This window comes from Hyalella azteca, unplaced genomic scaffold (assembly GCF_000764305.2).
Source record: "Hyalella azteca isolate HAZT.00-mixed unplaced genomic scaffold, Hazt_2.0.2 contig6947, whole genome shotgun sequence".
Lineage (NCBI taxonomy): Eukaryota > Metazoa > Arthropoda > Malacostraca > Amphipoda > Hyalellidae > Hyalella > Hyalella azteca.
This window is the reverse complement of record NW_025937086.1, coordinates 117,924-138,027: the sequence shown is the minus strand read 5'-3', so window position 1 is coordinate 138,027 and position 20,104 is coordinate 117,924. Positions and strand designations below refer to the sequence as shown.

Genomic DNA, 20,104 nt, shown 5'->3' with positions numbered 1-20,104 from the left:
TTTATTTTCTTGAATTTTAACTTCAGAATGAACAAGCCACGTTGAGTGTCAGCAGCAACTCCAGTAGCAAAACTAAATCAGTTACAAGACTCCATTCGAGTCTGCACCTGCAGCAGCATCAGTAGTTCCTAGTTTTCTCTGGCAGGTTTATGCAAGTTAGTTAGCTGGCAGACTCTTGACATTAAACCTTTGCCTACTAACGGTTAACAAGCATTAACGGCGGTTAAACGGTTAACAGCATTGACGACGGTTTAACGGTTTACAACATTGACGACGGTTTAACGGTTAACAGCATTGACAACGGCTTAACGCTTAACAGCATTGACAACGGCTTAACGGTTAGCAGCATTGACGACGGTTTAACGGTTAACAGCATTGACAACGGCTTAACGGTTAGCAGCATTGACGACGGTTTAACGCTTAACAGCATTGACAACGGCTTAACGGTTAGCAGCATTGACGACGGTTTAACGGTTAACAGCATTGACGACGGTTTACAGGTAACGTACATTGACGACGGTTTAGGTTTAATAAAACCAAGAATAAAATATATAATTTGAATTCTTCTGTAGCAGCGCTAATTACTCGCAATTAATTCTTTCTGGCAGTCGACATGAGAGCAACCGTTTCGTTCCTCCTGGGAGCAGTTAACAACAAAAGTAATGAGTAACACTCAGAGTAATTGGTGAAACTTTGTTGTACGAATTGCTGGGTACTTTTTGCGTGGGTTATGTTACTCCAGTTTGGAGTCCCAAAAAGGGTGTGTCAGTGCTTCGTGCAGTAAGTGTGTCACCATTTGGACACCATGAACCAACATTTTTTCTAAGTGCAGCCTCCAGGCTACAGGAAGCGAGCAGCGTACGCCCGGCACAGCGTCTGAGTTTCAACGCAGCTTTAAATGAGAACTTCGATTACGAGTCAATGATGCGACGCCAGGGCCGAAGCAATCACGGAAGACAGATCCTAAGCATGGAATATTCTCTTGATTATCTGGGTAATTTCAGGTTCATCATTATTTGCATGAATTTTCATGACTTGTTATCATGGTTCACATGATCCGATGGTAGACGTAGAGTACCTTTTATCAATTAAAGTGAAAAACAAATTTAATTTAGGATTAATTGAAAGGTAATTTTCAATTTTATCATATTAAAGAAAAATTTATATCAAGCGATTTTTTGGACTCAGTGTCTTTATTGCCCATTTGCTGCATCGACTAAGAGTAAATACGAGTTTAAATCAAAATTTCAACTACTTCAGTTCAGTTAGAAAATATTAGATATATGTTGGCGCTGTTTTCTTAGGCTCTCCGGTTCAATGTTTTGATGTTTACGTTCGAGTGAATAAAGCAATTATCGTTAACCTACGATACAGTCCATTTTTTTGGTTAACTTCCCACTCAGCTCGATAGGTCGTACATTCAACGAAATAGCTCCTGCGATTCCTACAATTAATGTTTTTCTTCTGACTTGAGAAAAAAATTAATTCTCTTCTCGTCAGCTTGTTTTGCCTAACAACAAACCATAGAACATTCTTCTTGCTCCTCGACCAATCCGACATTGTCAGTTGCCTGCTCTTCAGCTGCCAATTTGAGAGGCAGCTTCTTTTCTGTACTTCCTCACGATCCCCTCTGCTTCAGTCCTGGTCTTTTTATTATTGCATTGATGATTGCCGTATATAAAGTCCTTGAAGACGTTACACGTATTGCATTAGCAAAGTTTTTATGTTAGCCAAGTTTTTTGGCTGAACTTGAAAAATTGTTCTATTGGCCAAATAATTTGAAAAAAAATTATGAGTATTTAAATGCATTATACACTTAGAGAATTCCATAAACACGAGTGACAACGGAACATGTTATTTTAATCCGAATTCCACAACAATCCATATTGATTTTAGAATTTGCGATGGTATCATGTAAATTATTTTTAATGTTCTGCTCACAGGGTGAGTTCGAAAATTTATGCATTTATTAATATGAGGACAAACTCTTTCGTTATTTTTAAAATTAAATTCTCACCCACTTGAAATTTTGATCGTTACATTGACTTTCACCAGTGCTGCCATTACTTCTAATATTTTCAATAACGCGTAATAACGGACTTTCATGACCCTTTCATGGGAATTAACGCCCTTTTTTGTTTTGCGTATGCGCTATTTTCAGATCGGGAAGGTTCTCAGCGTTTGAAAGGAAATGCTCCGGTTCGTAATCTAGCCGGCGTCCGGCAGGTGCCGTCTCATACCTTCACGAAGGTCGTAAAAATTTTTCAACTTAACCGGCTGCCGGGTACGGCTGCATCCACGACGAGCCAAAAATCGACTAGCTTCGTTGGAAAAAGAAAACCGCGGTCAAGAATTGAAGTGCTTTCAGCCATACATATGACGTCAAATCAGGGTTAAATTAAACGTTTTTTTCTTATAGCAACGTCGAATGAAACTTTTATACTGGAATCAACGTTAATTAAACATGGCTTCAACGTAATCTGGCTGATGGGTTGGGGCATGTAAAGTTAGGCGTCTCTTTCATGCGAGTTTTATGCAGAAAGCTACGAAGAGAATTTGCTGATATAATGAAGAAAGTGAAGAAAATATAATAGAAAATAATGATGCGAAGCAAATCCCACTTACCTCCAACGAAGCGACGTTGAAGAGAACAGGCTTATTAAGCCGCGATCGTTGCCATGGCAACTTTAGGCAGAGTGATGAAGTCGAGGGTTCGAGTCGAGACCGATTTAATATGTTAATATGGGCGGCCTATAGGCAAGACGAATAAGAGTTCATTGGTTCGTTTAGTTTGGGGGCTTGGATTGAGATGCGCGGTTTATCTGCACGCACATTGATCTCGCTCTGTTGTAAGTAAGAAGGAACTAAGTAAATTATGTCTGTTATTGAGTAAATAATGTCTTTTATATAAGTAATTTACCTATGTCTGTTATATAAGTAAATTATGTCTGTTGTGGGTCAGCAAGTTCTTTCCTTAAACAAATGCAGTGCAAATACAATGTAGCCTCACTTGAACAAACTGGGTTTCATGAAAAAAATTTGTTCACTGGCGCATTAACGATTTCTCATCACATAAGAGAAAACATTGACTTCGGTACAGGAAAAATTTTCCTGGATGTTATTTTCCAAAAAAGAAAGCGACTGCTGAAAAAAAAATCGTGCGATTTCTGGGTAGTACAGTGGATGGATGGCTAAATGCTTCATTGGTGGTGCAAATCACGCTTTTAAGTATGTTACGTTTCACATTTCCAGCTTTGCACATCTTATTTTATATTCTAAACTTTACACGCTCGACAAACACTTCACGTTAGACTGTAATTTAACACGCTCATCAGCTGCACTTCACAAACACCACATCGAGCAGCCTTACATCACTCGATGCATTTTCCCTGCACCCATGGTTTGGACACCCCATACAACCGTCACCCCATACATCCCTGGTGTATTACTTCATGCATCCCTCCTTCGTACGTCACTTGTACATCAATCTGCGCATCCATCACCCCGTACATCCCTCGCACATCATCCCATCATATCTGACCCGTAGGTCCTTTTTAAAACACCTCATGCATCCGCATCCCTCACATCGTTCTTCACATCGCATCCCGCAAGCATTGCTCTCCGCACATCCTTTATACTTCGTCTCATCATCCCTCCCCTCCGTATATCCTCTAACAACATCGCATCATCTCTCAGCCAACAAATGCATCCAGCAACGCCCCAATGCACCCCTCTTCCCACACATCCCTCGCACCACATCGCTCATCTGGACCCAGCGTCTTCATCGATATTTGATCTCAGCGGCACGAAAGTTCAGAAAGTTTGCCCGGGCTGAGCGATGAGTTAGCTTCATTAAAAGTCAACTTGGCGCCGCGATATCAAGTCTACGGGAAGAAGAGCTTCGTATCATGCCGCTCACAAGTTCTGAGTTGCCAACTCGATCTCTGCTTCGCTGGAATAGATAAAACGTTCTCATTGTAGTTCCAGGCGCTGGAAAAATATCATACTAAAAATTAAACTTCTTTTGCCAACTCGTACGAAATTAGCAGGAAAAGATAATTCGTTTTTATGGTGGTTCCAGGCTTTGGAAAAATCATACCAAATCCCTAAAAGTTTCAGAGCGCTAGCTAATGGGAAAGTTGGTGAAATATCGATTGCAAGATTTGATCATCACAGACACGAAAGCGAGCTAAGAAAAACGTGGTAAAATAGGTCCATTGAGGTCTCCTTCGGACTTACAAATTTTGGACAAATTTAAAACAGCAATAGCAAGTCATATATAGAAGCGTCAATGCGAACCGAGACAGAAGGTAATCTCATCACTAAGGGAAAACTTTATATGCGGAGGACTGTTCTAAAAACCTTAGGACGGAGAATGTTTTCTAAACTCTCTATGCGGATTCTTAAATTCTTGTTTTAAATCAACAAGAAATTAAGAAAAATTTAAAAGCTGGTGCGAGAAGTGCGGACCGAGGTGAAACGCAAGATCGTTTCCAGTACACGGAATGAAAATCAAGTTTGAACGCAAAATTGGTGCAAGTTGCAAGCTGGAGTACGGAGTACAGACCAAGTTTGAACGCAATGCTATAAGCTGGTGTGCGAGTTGAGGACCAAGTTGGAACGCAAAGTTGGTGCAAAGTGAAAGCTGGAGCGCGAGGTGTGGCTGGCAGGTCGTGGGGCTGCTGAAGGAAATATCTGACAGGCGAGCCACAAATTTGCCGTCGTGGCGAGGGCTCCAGCCACCTGCAGGGGTATAGTGGTAGTGGTGGAGTTGTCGCGCTCGCCACATTCTCATTTGATAAATTTAATTATTTTTTGATATCAATAGGGCTGAATGTATACAATGTGCTTTTTTTATTCTCCACAAAATAATTTATCTAGTTTTATTTTGCCTTCAGTTTACAGGCAGCTTTCCGTTATAGCGTTATACGTCATACTACACTTTGGCCTGGTAGACAGCAGAGTTCTGCTACATCTCCGTCTACTCTTACGCGATTGTGATAGAACCGCAAAATTCCTAAGTTATTTACTCTGTTGCAAGTTTCACAGTGAGTTTATTTTGGTCCACCGTTCAGTGACTATAGTAGCATAGTATTTCGTTCAGACGCTTGTACTTAAACTTCATTAAATTGTTTACTTGATAAATTTCCATGAACCTAAAATTCAACTGAATGATTTGTTCTCGATGAAAATCTGTGGGTAACGGGCGAAATTATAAATTATTCGTTGTGATTTGGAAGATTACGTTTGGGTTCACAACACGCCCCAAGATATTCAGTATAATCACACGGCCATTCGGGAACATACTTCGTTTGACCTGCTAGGATAAGCGTGCGGGAGGAATTACTTCAGTAAGTGACCTGATGCCGGAACCGTAGTAGTGGCAGTGGTGTATTGGTGGTAGTGGTGTATTGGTGGTAGTGGTGTATTGGTGGTAGTGGTGTAGTGGTGTAGTGGTGTAGTGGTGTATTGGTGGTAGTGGTGTATTGGTGGTAGTGGTGTATTGGTGGTAGTGGTGTATTGGTGGTAGTGGTGTATTGGTGGTAGTGGTGTATTGGTGGTAGTGGTGTANGGACTCTGACCAGCGGACTCTGACCAGCGGACTCTGACCAGCGGACTCTGACCAGCGGACTCTGACCAGCGGACTCTGACCAGCGGACTCTGACCAGCGGACTCTGACCAGCGGACTCTGACCAGCGGACTCTGACCAGCGGACTCTGACCAGCGGACTCTGACCAGCGGACTCTGACCAGCGGACTCTGACCAGCGGACTCTGACCAGCGGACTCTGACCAGCGGACTCTGACCAGCGGACTCTGACCAGCGGACTCTGACCAGCGGACTCTGACCAGCGGACTCTGACCAGCGGACTCTGACCAGCGGACTCTGACCAGCGGACTCTGACCAGCGGACTCTGACCAGCGGACTCTGACCAGCGGACTCTGACCAGCGGACTCTGACCAGCGGACTCTGACCAGCGGACTCTGACCAGCGGACTCTGACCAGCGGACTCTGACCAGCGGACTCGGACCAGCGGACTCTGACCAGCGGACTCTGACCAGCGGACTCTGACCAGCGGACTCTGACCAGCGGACTCTGACCAGCGGACTCTGACCACGTCCCAGGCTGGACAAAAATCGAATTTTCAAAGCAGTTGAGAGCAGTTTTGATAGTTAAACATAAACAAATAAAGAATTTGAATTGAACCTGAAATTTCCCATTCATATTTAATTACAACCATTCTGATTGTGTGAAACTTTACACGAGTAAAAATGGTTAAAAGTAGCAGTTGAAAAAGCATACTACTTAACAAATCGCCATTCGTAACCCAAAAATTATTTTTATGAAATCAATAGTTACAAAAACTTCATATGCAAACTCTTATTCCATGAAAACTCACGACCAAAAATGACGTCCGGTAAGGACCGACATCAGATTTATACATTAAGAAAAGTATTATAAAAATAATTTCCGTTCGTGTGATAATTTTTGGACCTCTTGCGCTTTCATGAATTCCATCACTAATCACCATACATGCCAACTCACGATACAGACCTAATCTACTTCATTAATCAGGAACAAATGAATATAACTATGAAAAAACCTACAAAACCTATAATACCTACAAAACTTTCAATTATTAGCCATACATTCGGTCGCTTATCATACCAGCGAAACAGCGGACATCACTGCTCAGTAGAGCTGGTACTACTCAGTACAGTCATTGCTGCTCAGTAGAGCTGGTACTACTCAGTACAGCCATTGCTGCTCAGTAGAGCTGGTACTACTCAGTACAGCCATTGCTGCTCAGTAGAACTGGTACTACTCAGTACAGCCATCGCTGCTCAGTAGAGCTGGTACTACTCAGTACAGCCATCGCTGCTCAGTAGAAAATTAGAAGAAGTTCATAACTTTTCCTCTTTCCGACTTGATGGTCGACCGGTGCATGAAAAATTACTGTGAATGTACTTATGAACGTGTCGAATGATTGTAAAACTTGCATTATATTCATCATAATTTTATCACGGAAACTGTCGCAAACACGATGCCAAAAAAGGTTACATGAGTGACAGGTTGCATACTCAAAAAAATATATCTTTTCTCAAAAAATATACTTTTCAATCGAACTCTGGAACAATCTAAGAGCCGGGTGCAGATGTGCTGCGCAAAAACGTTCAATTTCTGTTAATTTGCGCGCAGGGATGATGGCTGATGACTGAAACCGTGAGTAGAGACGTTAGGTGACTATTGTAGATGAGGTGTGATGGAGGTGATGACGGTACTGTCATGGCTGCCATGTAGCTGTGTATTTTCCAGGGCATGTTCTAATATGGTGTTGTTTTATAAACACTTCAGCCATAGCAATAAGGGGATAAGTTTTTAAGGTAGGTATGTTGAGGTATTTCATACCTATCAAATAATACACTCTAATTGATATATTTTAGAGTTATTAATTATCAAGAAAAATTTGTCGACAAATAATCAAAACCATCAAATGGAATTAAAAGTAGTTCACGAACGAGTCACTTGCCTCTCAAAATGATATTCCTTATATTATGTATTTTTAAATAGCTTTGGCTTGCCTATGAATACAAATAAATGGACGACGATTCAGCAATGTAGTTCCCAGAGTATTTATTTATTTTTATTTAACGCTTCAAACGCGTAGCTTAACTACAGTTCGCTGCCGGGAAGTATTGAAGTTGAAGCGTGATTGCACTGCACGCAAAGTTCGAAGCACTGCACGTCAATAGTGTCCGACCCGGTGATCGCTATCTCTGTTTTACCGAAAAAATATTCGACAAATTTGCGTCATATGAGGACTATCAGTTTGGAGGAGTATCAGGTGAAATATCAATCTTAGAATGTAATTATTTACGATTTCTCGAATTGCGTGTCATTTGTAATCCACCGTGATAAAAATGGACGCAATGCCCTCTAAGATAATTTCAACACAAAATTTAAGCTTATCTCCTGTTCGATGCCAGAAAAATTGTCCGAAGAAATCAACCGATGATCGCTGCGGACGCTCAAAGCTATCGCGTTCAGTACGAGAGAGCAGCAAGTCGAGTTCATGAGCAAGACCACATTCAATTACAATGTATTCGCTATCATATACAATGTACTCGTAATTGGAACGTCTGGGAGCAATTAAGCTCTGGCATGTTCGATTAAGGTGTGGATAACGGCAATGAACGCGGATATCTGATAGTGTAGTTCTAGATAATTTTGTTACCTAATGTTTGCAAGTTTATGAAGTGGCAGAAGTTTGCGCTGTGCTTCGAAATGCGTGGATGGAAAATACAAGTTCAACGGTTGATGTTTAAAGCTACTCCAACTTCTTTATTATTGTAAAATTTGTACGTGCAACTTTCATGTACACTAAAATAAGAAAAAAATTCCACTTCCAATTTAATTAAACAAATTTGAATTCATTGAAGCGCCTTTTTTATTCACTTTTGATTTATTTTCGATAGAAACTATAGACATTCCAAGCTAATGAAGAGAAAGGCAATTAAATGGACTTACTTATGGTCTGAATACCACACTTGAGACTGGCTGTAGAATTGATTAATTTGATCAAATATTTAAATTAATAAAAAATTAGGCAGGGGACAATTTGGTACCTTTTACACCTTCATACTGAGAAGAATTTTTGCGCAGCATATTTTTATACGCCTAGTTTATTTACATTTTTTATTCTAAGTCTTAGATTACGAGTTAATAACTTCGGGAACTTTATACAAACGAAAATATGCGGGTACGAAATTTAGAGTCTCATTTAACCCAAGGTCTTTTCGAAATGAATGTAGAGAAATATATTGAATCAAAGTCTTTTTTGATCATCAATTTTAATGAGAAGAAAACCAGATTTGTTCGTTGAAATTACAATATTTCGCGCAAACACATTGATGACATAAGCATTTTCCATAAGCGAGAGATATCCAAGTTTAGTTCATACCAAGCGCTGTATTAATAAAATATTTTACTTCACTTTGTTTCATCCTCAAATTAAACGGATTTTACTAAAATCCAATCCGTTGGCGCAAAAATGGAGCACCCATCATAAAAGAGTAAACAACTTGACGGATTTCTGTTTACGTTTGGCAGTAAAACTCGGTACTTTTATTTTTCAAATATTTATTCTTCAATTGATTTAATAAATTGTATCAATTGAGAGTATTTGATGAAGCGACATGTGCCCTCGGGGCAGAATTTATCTTAGAAAAATTTAGATTTGGATTACATTGAGAATTTTTGAGCCATCAATTCTATTAAACATGTATAAATTGATGTTGAGCTACAGCTTTCGTTGTAGACACCAAGAGCATGAAGCACGTGCATGTAATTTTCAAATAAAAAAATTTGGGGGCATAATCGTACTCAATCAATCTTCGTTTAAATGGAAATGATTGGAGAATTTATCATGATTGATGTTGATAACTTATACGCTGCTTTTTATTTGTCGGAGATAATTTCGAAGAGAATATTATTTCATACGTCTGTATTTTTGCAATCGGCTATTGTGAACTGTGCGTGCATAAAACCAACAAATTTATGCTTCATGGTGCGAAAAGCTAATTATTTTCAGACTTTTATTTTTGTATCTGTTAATTTTAGATTGTAAAATGCGTTGACATTTTTTCGACAAAAATTCATCAATAACTACAAAAGCTGCACAATATACATAGTGTGGACATAAATAGTGATGATCGTGATTTACACATTTTTAGCTTAAATTATGAATTGTCCGTCAAAAAATTGTCATATTTGAATACCAAATTTTCGTATCCAGCGCCGAAACAGTGTCGAGACAGCGACCACACAGTGCCGGGATAGCGCCGAAACGAAGCCATGGTTCAGGGAAAATTTTGTGCTTTTCGCCCTACGGGAGCTGAAGTATCAGAGGTTAGGCAATACTGCGCTAACTTTGCGGTAATTCGGCCACGACTGCGAGAATTATCCGTGTGCCTTGCGTGAATGCGACCCTTGGGACGGGTGAGCTCGTCGGAGGCTGGCGATCGGGTTGCATGATTTATTGGAAGTGGCAGTCTTTCAGTCTTCGGTAAATCCCTGATTGCTCAATAATTGCCACTCATACTATTAAATGCTAAATAAATGCTGCACACCAAATATATTGAACAATAGGCAATAATGTTCTATTTTCTCATGAATAGTTATCGGCTCAATTAATCCCACAGATCAATTAATCCCACATGTCACATTACGTCTCGCATGACACTTTAGTTCCACATCCTTATAAGTAATCCATCAATTTTTTAATAAATACTATATCTCACTAATACGATTAGATTGGCTAGTATAATTCGCCAATTTACAAAGGAAAGACATTTATATAAGCACATTTACAGATAGACAAATTTAACGGAGCAAAAATATGCCTCTAGCAACTTGACCGAAAATAACGATATGCCTCAAACAATTTCAATAGATGCGCAACATGCCTCGACAAATTTCAATAAAGCAGCAATGTGTCACAACAAATTTCAATTGAACTGCAATATGACTTGGCCAATTTCATTAGAGCAGCCATGTGCCTCGGCCCATTTCATTAGAGCAGTCATGTGCCTCGGCCAATTTCATTAGAGCAGCTATGTGCCTCGGCCAATTTCATTAGAGCAGCCATGTGCTTCGGCCAATTTCATTAGAGCAGCTATGTGCCTCGGCCAATTTCATTAGAGCAGCCATGTGCCTAGGCCAATTTCAATAGAGCAGCCATGTGCCTCGGCCAATTTAAATAGAATTTGCCTAGCCTACTTTCAAAAGAAAAGCAATATGTTTCAGTTGATTTCAATAAAGACGTGATTTGTCTCAACTAATTTCATAACATTTCTTACTGCATCCATATAACTTCAAAATTTGCCTTCAAAACTATTCTAACGATTACTTGTAAAACAAAGGCAGACAAAGATAATTCATGATAAAGATAAAATAGTTTTCTGAATTTAGTGCCCGCATCAATGATAGGAATTGATTTCAGGCTTCAGAATACCTGTTTACCAACGGCACCTCAGTAGCGAAAAATGGGAAACAGAAAGAAGAATTCCAACCCCCGTCGGATATATAGTCTCTTCTCCCCCAAGGGGGAATTTTATTCTCATAGAAAGTAGCGCTGCTCGAGATCTAGAAGATGGATTACTTAGCCTTGGGAATGCGGGAGGGAGATTAAGACGAACAATTGAAAGTTGGAGGTCAAGTGGACAGCAGGCAAGAAGTCTGGTGGATGGGCTCGAGATGAGAGACAATAAAACGTTCGCACTCAGAGAAATGAGGAACACTTTGTCCAAATAACGATGCACTTTTTGCTCCGGTCTGGGTCATCCTGACCCAGTTTGCTCCTGCACATGGGCCTATCAGTGCTACGTCCATGCTTGGGCTGTTAATTAAGAGAGCGTATCACTATTTGGACAATGATTCACATATACATTATTCTCATTAATTGCAGACTTTGAGTTTGGAGAAAATAAGTTGTTGAAATGCAATGGAAAAAATTTGTAGAATAAAATAGACCAAACTAAAACGTTATGCTAGGTGATGGAATAGTAGAGTTGAAGAAATAGTTCGAATTGAAATCCATTAGTTAAGCATATGTATTTGTATTGATAGGAAGAGGAAAGCAAAAATTACTGATGGTAGATATTTAAATTAAAACATTGCATAAGTTGCCCGGGGAGCATATTGCGTTTATTTAGGATTAGGTGAACATGAGGGAACGCATGAAAGAACGAAATATGCAAGTCAAATTCAAAACAATATGAAAGAGCAAAAAGATCGCATACTAGGATGAAAAAGGCGTTCATTTTATTTTTCCACAATTCTCTATAAATGATCAAGCTTCTAATCCCAGTTGGTCATTCAATGAATTTAAAATTCAAGAAATTCATTAAGTCTCAGAGACTTTGATTTATTACACGATTAATGTTGAAATTATGTCTTGAAATAAGGAGATTTATCGGGATGGTTGAAGAGCTTGATTAATTGCCCGATTAATTTTGAAATAAAGTGATTTATCGGCAAGGTTACAGAGTTAAAAGACACTCCAGAGACCACAAGCTTCGGACAAATTAAGAGTCCGCGGGCTTCGAAAAGGTCTTTTTATGCGGTCTTAATTGCGTCGCCAGGGTCCAAACCTGAAGAAACTTGGGCACTGGGTGCTAACTATTGCCTCACAAAAACAAACTTGATTAAAAGAACGCGCGCAAAAACTCACAAGTTTTGTGGTATAACGTCAGCGCTCGAGGGCTTATCGTGCAGTCGGAGACTAGAGAAATTACTCAGTTCAGAGATTGGTAGAGCGTAGCACTCTAGTTAACTACGATATATGAGTAAGATAAATTACTCAGTTCAGAGATCGGTACAGAGCTTAGAAGTCTACTTAGCTACGATATCTGAGTAAGATAAATTACTCAGTTCAGAGATTGGCACAGAGCTTAGAACTCTACTGAGCTACGATATATGAGCAGGATAAATTACTCAGTTCAGAGATGTGTAGAGCATAGCACTGTACTTAGCAACGATATTAAGAGAATTCGCTCAGTTAAGAGATTGGTAGAGTTTAGCACTCTACTTAGCTACGATATCTGAGTAAGATAAATTACTCAGTTAAGAGATTGGTACAGAGCTTAGAACTCTACTTAGCTACGATATCTGAGTAAGATAAAGTACTCAGTTCAGAGATTGGTACAGAGCTTAGAACTCTACTTAGCTACGATATCTGAGTAAGATAAAGTACTCAGTTCAGAGATTGCTACAGAGCTTAGAACTCTACAGAGCTACGATATGTGAGTAAGATAAATTACTCAGTTCAGAGATAAGTAGAGCTCAGCACTCTGAGCTGCACAATAGTCCCTTAAATGAGTGTGAACAAGTCTTCGATGTTCGATAAGAAGTTAACAACGATATTAGCTAAGCTACAAAGTAAGCCTTGCAACCTAGGGTCGACTAGAATAAAAAATTGTTTTCATAAAGAAAACCAGCACAATTACGTTTAATTTGTAGAGTGAACAAAACAAATTCTCGTCCATATTTATTCATAAATTTATTGGCATACAAATAAAAGGAGATTTAAATTGTTTTCAAGTTATAGCACGGATAGCGGTCATGGTATACATAATAAATGTTTTCGTTCGATATTTTTGTTTGTTATTTGCGATCTGTTACACTAAATTTAAATTAAATAATAAACGTCAAATTAACGAAATATAAATTAAAACGACTTGAATTATTTGGAAAAGTATGATTACGATACATTTAGATGACTGAATAACGTCCGTTTACAAAAACAAAATAAAAATACGTGTCATTTTGACTTACGCTCTGATGACAAAGTCTCGTTGAAAAAATCTAAATAAAACAAATGAGACGAAGAAACTTCTGCCAACAAAAGACGCTTCCCAGCCACGCGCGCGAGAAAACAACGCCTCCGCTCAACAAACGAGCTCCTACGGAATGAGTGTTTACCTTGAATAAACATGAATAAGGCGCGAGTATTCATGATGATAACCAAGTGCATGTAAGTTATTTATACACTGTTATAAATTACAGCGAAAAACCGGTGTGACTAGTGGCCGGTCGCCCCCCTAAAATAAACTATTTCGCTGTTTTTATTTTCAAATGTGATACGTATTTCTTGTGTAAAATTGACAAGAACGGCGACCGGGTGTTTTTTAACGTGCCGGCCGGCTACTGAAATGTCAGTAACACCGTTTCATGGCGATTTTTTGAACAGTGTGTGTCGACGGCTAAAAACGGTGAGAAATTTGTACTCGAACTCGTTACGTATTAGCAAAATTTGAACTGATCAGCATTCAGCTCGACAACGACATACCCACATAAATGAATAATAATCTTCGTCTTGTCAAACTAATGACAATTTCTTACCAACAGCACAAGCAGAGAGCAAACGTATAGCTCCGAAGTTCAGTTTGTCGGGCCAAAATGGGTCAGGATGACGTGGAAACTGACAAAGCATGGATCGATATTTGGACGAGGTCTCATTTCTCTGAGTGTACGATGGCAATTGAATGCCTTATTGATAAAACTTGCATAGGTGAAGGATATTAACCGAGGTGATATCCATTTAATGAAAAACAACGAAAGCTTCAAATGTATACGAAAACTTCACAAATAAACTTTTCAAGGTAAAAATACCGGCTCTCGCAAGATAAATTTGTTGAAAAATTGATTGTGTTCACTCGATTTATTATCATCGCATAACACGTTGACTACGATTGCTTCATTTTGTACTATTAATTCATTTTTTGTACTGTTTTTAAACAGAGTTGCCAGACGGCCATTTTTTCCGGACAAATTCCGTGATTTAGTTTTTCTCAATTGCGTTGGCCGGCTAAAATTTATGATAGGGGTACTTCCTAATTAAATTTTAAATACTGCAAAATGAAAATAAATGGAATTTTTATAGTGGAACCTACAAATAAACTAGTATATCTTGAGTTATCGGCCTTTTGGACTTTTTTGTTCTCGGATTTGGCCAATTTTAGGCAACCTGAATTATGTACCACTACGTCCTGGAGAAATACATTTCGTGGTACGCATATGTACCACTTCGTAGTCAACGTGTTAATTAATTGTCAATCGTTGTCTTCAAGTCTTCATTTTCAAGTTTTCTGATGGAGTACGTAAAACATTGATCGCACGTAAGCTCCTAGCATTCCGCGTTGTTTACTCGATATAGCGACGTAAACACGTTCTGTTTGAATTCACTTTACGATTTCTCAACACTTACGATCAATTAGGCTTGCAGTGCACGCAAAACATGTCCGAGGCTTCTCGTCACCCTACAGAGGAAAAAACCTTTGTTCTCAAACTACAACAACAAGTTGAGGCAAAGTTAGTTTGATGGAGTTTAATTGAAGGTACAATGATCAATTTTCCTAAAATGAAGACTTGGTTTATCTTAAATCATTTTATTTAGAGAAACGCATATATTATTATTAATTTTTATAAGTAGGCGTATATGGAACAACTTATTACTTCCTAACCGTTTCAGAGATACATCAAGAATTCATCAAAAGCTAGAGGAATGGCAAAGAAGGGAGGAGTAAATTCAATGTTAATTTCAAATCCTAACTTTTGCATCGAATCCAACTTAGATTTTTCCTTTTCTTATATTGTCTTGTATATATAAGAGAAGATTTTGTACATTTTTATAGACCCCGGAAGTAGACGTTTCAAACCGCCTAGTAATTACCGAACTGACAAGCAGGCGACACTATTAAGAATTTAATTTAAAAGGAACGAGCAATCGTCTTCTTGGCTTCCATGATAATTGTGCCAAGGAAGAAATGCAGTTTATAAAAAGATAAATTATAAACACATTTAACAGCATCAATACCGTCTACATGCATGCGTTCCGAATCAATTAATAAACATCCGGACGTAAAATACGTTCAGATATATTCATTATACCTGATTTCAAAACCACGCATAAACGAGTGCAAACATTTTCAACTTGAACAAGGGTTCAGTTTCTGAAGGATATCTTGTGTATCCTTTATATCTTAGTATATCTATCTATACTTAGTTAAAGCGCGCTAACTTTAAATATTGAAGTGCGGTCCAGCGTGTGTCTTGCATATATAAGTTGGCTGCCAAACATCAGACCCAAGAACATTAAAAATAAAATACCGTGTATATATTAAGCATGTTATGTTTTTCGTGCAAGCGAGACTAGCAATTCGTTGCCTTGAGCATACGCAATGTAATGTGAAACCCAGTTTATGGGAAATTGACGTATACACCGCTTATGACTAACTAATTTAATAGTTTATTTTCATAATTATTTTTCAAAATGAGAGGTATTCAGCTGAAATTTTGTATAAAACATCATCAGATTTAGGAACGATACACTATTAACTCAAGTTTTTCACAAATATGCTGCTTACCTTTAGCACGAAAAGCTAACTTTATAGCGGGATTATAATGAAAATATTAAGAATTATTTTCTTTTGATATTCGAAGGATTATATTTAAACATGAGCATAAATGCAAATAAAGTTTAAGCAAACAAAGTTTAACGGTTTCCATTAAAATAGTACCAAAACATATAAATTTAATAGATTTAAAACAAAATCCCGTTCCTTAACCACGACAGAACGGCTGGCTCACAAATCTCAGCTGAAATACCGCGCTATGGAGAAGTTCGCCATAATCCCCAGTGTGGGAATTTTAACGGAACATTTTGTCGCAGAATTCTGGTTGTCGAGATGAATGGGCTAGCAATTTGACTCCAGCAACAGCTGCTGCAATCAAGCTATAGCAGCAATAATTCAGCAACACGAGACTCTAAGTTCTCATAAACCATCACAAACGAGCGCGCACCAGCACAGTAATGGCCGTGATGGTGCATTTCCAAGACAGTATCACGAAAAGCACCATATACGCACCAGAAAGCTCCTGGCATGTCGCACGATGCGCTCAGGAGCAGCACACTCCACACTTGGTATCTGCGCACTGACGAGTGCCGCGCTACTAGACCTGACGCCAGGCACGCATGCCAGGTGACTGGAGTGAGGGATGAGAGAGGAATGTGAGGAGACCGAATGTGAGGGACGCTCTCGGGCTGAGCGTGTGAGATGATAGACGTCTCGGGGCCTCGGGCTGAGCGTGTCGGGAAGATGACAGCTCACTGTAGGAGCCGAAGAACGAAACCCGAAGATATTGCGACAATAAATGATAATTCCCTGTTAAGTCTACGGACTTTGATACTAAAATTTAAGTATCTCTATGGATACTGTCATCACATTAAGCGATTCGAAATTGAAATATGAATTACTGAGGGCCAGCTAAATTATTCCTTGCGGACTGTAATATATAGAGTCGCGCACATAAATTCCTGCGCTCAAAGTTCCTTTCAAGTAAATTAGCACACGTTCAGTTTCAAACTTACTGTGAGTTTGCGAGCCCTGCACAGTCAAGTTTTGTACGTCTAAGACCGCTCTCACCGGAACATTTTTCCTTTCCGACACCTAAACAGCGTCCGTAAATACCGGCGAGCAAAGCGCCCAAGTGTTGTCTACACTTCATACGGGAGTTTTTCTTACAAACAGCGACGACTTGGAGCTCAAAATTCAGAGTAGCTAATACGCCTCAAGAAGTTCGAGCAGAATTATGGAATCCAAAAAGTCAAGGCATCCAAAGTTCTAAGCACGTTGTGTCGCATGGAGATGCGTGAAATCTTTAAAATTGTTGTAGGTTAAAAGAATGAAACATTGCAGGAATATTCTGGCCGGAAATTCTCTATAAAAACAGGAAGATATTTTCGGTGTACTTTAGAATTGCGATCACTTGTAAGTGGTGATACGAATAGCGAACTTTAGAGTTCCGAGTAAAAATACCGAGCATATAGACTGTACTTGAAAAATGCGGAAAATATGCATATATGAACGATGTTAAACTTTCTTCCCCAGCCAAACTCAAATTTCATTCTAAACTGGAGTGCTATTTGTCGACGCTCCGCAATAAATTTCTTCAAGAATTTAGCCTCACTTGCTTGCACGCAAAATGTACGGAAAAGTACAAGCTTCAGATAAAAACAAGAAATTAAATTCGTAAATAAGAGCACACGGAACCAAGTGTGTGGCATACTTACAACCTGATGATGTGGTTGATATGTTTTTTTTTTACGAATCGGCAGACGGGGTTAAGAAGGTAACGTATTGGCTATTGACTGATTTGTATAATGCGGTTTGTTCTCGAGTTGGGGCAAACGGAGCTAAGGTGGCATCAACTTGCTATCAGAGGATGTTTATTAGAGTTTACAATAGGCCAGTGCTCTGCGTTTACACTTTGAAGGGCATCTTCCAGAAGTAATGGATAAAAATACTTTTTCCAAATTTACACCTTCCGAAGATTTAACCTCCCACTTTCGCTTCACTTCAAATGTCCCATCTATCCTAATCTGTGCCAAAAGTGTTGATGGGTATTAATAATAAGTAAAACTAACGTAAGGCGAGCTCACGAGAAATGATACGAGCCACTGAGCGCTGATACTTGACCATGGATAAGAATAGGAGGACTGGGAACTCCACATCCTTAGAATAGAACTATCCCTTGGCTGAAAATACACCAAATGTGTTGAGGCCGTATTATCAAAATTTTTTTTACGCGCGTAACGGTCTAAGTAGCGGCTGATTTCACATCTGGCAGAGTTTCGATCTCATACCTACTTTTGATAGAACGGCCTCTTTATTCTATTTATTAGCACAGCCATATAACGAATTTTGCACGCAGCCACACAACAGTTGCTCATTATTCGCTGCCCAAAGAAAGACCGCAGATTGCGTCATAGAAATTTCTGAGATAATTCAGAAAATTAATGGGTCAAATGGTCCGAATAATACCCTATTTTCTGCATGTAGCACTGATACTCATTTTTGCTGGGAGAAAATGGGTCAGGATGACCCACACAAGGGTGGTAATGCATGGCTATTAGGACAAGGCACCACTCAATTCTCTGGAGTGAAGGTGAAAGTCCAACGAGGAATGGACGAGTCCAGCTCAAAACTGAGCGCCGGATCAGCGAAAACTGACGTGCCGGAGGGAGGCTAAAGCTTACGATCATCACTCTAAAATAAAGTCCATTAGTAAAACTATTGTTTCGCTTGAAGTTCATCGTGTATGAAGAAACATCTATGAACTGTAAATTAATTGGACGATTTTTCATCCTAGTGCTGTATTTAAACCGTATGTGATAGTGAGTTATTGAACATGAAATCTGTCGATGCTTAAGATCCAAACTTTAAACATAACTTGGGATAATATTAATAATATGCATTTAAAAATTACTTTTAAAGACAACACTTCTAAAGAATCCAGTGTCTCTGATGTTACACATGTGCAATGAATTTATAATTTTATTATCAAATATAAAAAAATTTAAATTTTTTTTAATTTAATTTTTTACATTTTCAAATTTATTTATCCTGTCAATTGAATCATGCATTGTCTCCAACATTACTCAAGTGTGTAAAATTTCAGATCGATTGAAGAGGTAAAAGTGTGTTAAATATCGATTATAAAATTTGTAACAGACATACAAACAAACAACAAGAAGTGAAGTTAAAGAGAAGTGTTGTAAGAAAGTATAGGATAACAATAGAAATAAAGAATATATTCTGCCTATATAGATGGAGAAAGAGGAGACCCCGAGCCTCTTTGGTCGTTCAATCAGAGAAAATTTTACTGCGAATTCAATTTCAGAGTCATTCAGAAAAGCACATTTTATGCCTTTCTGATAAAATTCAGTAATTCATATTTTGTGTGTAAAAAATATGAACTAATTACACAGAGTCAATTAAAAGTCAATATCATCTTGAGGCACTTTGTGGGCGCTTTGGATTATAAATTGAATACTAGATCATGTCCCTGTTAAATAATTTTTAATGCTTAACACTTTTTAGGAATAGGTTAGAATCGCAATCTCTGTGAGATTGTGCAATTTAAAATTTAACGTGAAATACTGTAATTTATTTTTAATACCAACTTCTGAACCAACAAATCCTTCAAATAAAACACCCTCACCATTTTTTTATCTCAATCCGCTGAAATAAATTATCTGAATTTTGCTCTAATTTGGCGTCGACGAGACACAAATGAAGCCAAGAAAACAAAATTAACACCAACGAAAAATGAAATGTCCGTAAAAAACATTAAACTTCCCAAAGCCAGGTCAAATGATATTGAGATACAGTATGTGAATATTAACTAACTTTCACCGATGAAAAAGGTGGAAAAAAATTGTGTAATAATTCGAACTAGCGATAATGAAGCGAGTGGCATTCAAATGGTGGAAGTACTTTCGAGAAGTTTGCTAGAGCATCACAGGTTAAAACAAGCAAAAAATCTTAAACAGGATAAAATGATTTTTTAGATTATTTTTCGATACAATGTTTTTATCCTAAAAAACAAATCTAAATCATTCTTCAAGTACAGACAAACAGGGCGTTCTTTACTTAGCATTCATTAGTTTTATTATTATTATTATGAGTATTTGGGATAGAAGATTATAAAATTACTGGAATAGTCGGTCCCGGAAAACGTCGGGCAAAAGTACGCGTAGAATA

At 38.5% G+C, this 20,104-nt stretch overlaps 1 protein-coding gene across 1 annotated transcript in view; it reads right to left on the bottom strand.

The window, feature by feature from the left end:
* The window catches only part of LOC108671632, a gene marked incomplete in the record, with an annotated part of 151,304 nt that overhangs the window by 67,397 nt on the left and 63,803 nt on the right, over positions 1-20,104 (bottom strand).